This window comes from Lipotes vexillifer, unplaced genomic scaffold (assembly GCF_000442215.2).
Source record: "Lipotes vexillifer unplaced genomic scaffold, Lipotes_vexillifer_v1.1 scaffold12, whole genome shotgun sequence".
Lineage (NCBI taxonomy): Eukaryota > Metazoa > Chordata > Mammalia > Artiodactyla > Lipotidae > Lipotes > Lipotes vexillifer.
The window spans coordinates 4,311,727-4,312,502 of record NW_006796716.1 but is presented as its reverse complement, the minus strand read 5'-3'; the positions used below and the strand labels follow the sequence as shown (position 1 = coordinate 4,312,502).

Here is a 776-nt window from a genome sequence, read left to right as displayed (position 1 = left end):
CCCCCCCCCCCCCCCCCCGCTGAGGAGCAGGGAGGGAGGGTAGGGGAATCCCCTCGGAGATTTGTGGGTGGGGTGCTGCAGGCCTGCCCTGGGAGGAGCCGAGAGGGGGCCCCCAGGGGAGCCAGCAGCACACCTGGGACCAGGGCCCCCCTCCCTGGTGGGAGCTGCAGGAGAGAAGGGAAGGCAGGTGGGCAGGCAGCCTCCTCCCAGGGACCAGGTGATGTCCACGGAGGGCAAGGGGTCAGGCGGGACCCTGGCCAGGCAGCTGGGGCTGAGGCCTGGGCCCCCATGGATGGCGGGAGACAGCCCGGCACGCTGGGGACAGGATGCCCGGGTTCTGGGAAGGGGGCGGATAGAGGCTGCCGTCTCCACCCTCCATTGTTCCAGACTGGATAGTGTTTTCCTGTCTCCAATTTATACACTGTCTCTGTTTCAGGCTGTCCCAGGCGCTCTGAGCGGCTCACTTTCTCTCACCCTCTCTCTTTGATCTGTCACTTCTTTTGCCTCTCACCTCTCTCTCCCGCTCTCCATCCACCTCCATTTCTCTTTCTGACTGTCACTCTGCTTTCTGTATCCCACCTTTCACCATCCCTGGGGCACAGAGCCTTGGATAAAAGACTGAACTCTTGTCTCAGTCTCCTCATCTGTAAAATGGGAGCAACAATACATCCCACCCACAGGGTTGTTGGAACCATGAAAACATAAAGCACTCAGCATGGGCCTCGGGCCCGGAAAGCACTGAGGTAATAGAAATTAGAAGTTACTCCCTGTTCCTC

The 776-nt window shown here is 60.3% G+C and overlaps 1 protein-coding gene across 1 annotated transcript in view; it reads right to left on the bottom strand.

The window, feature by feature from the left end:
* Positions 1-776, bottom strand: part of EPHB4 (EPH receptor B4) — a 15,866-nt gene that overhangs the window by 13,904 nt on the left and 1,186 nt on the right. The gene's annotated exons all lie outside the window — the stretch shown is intronic.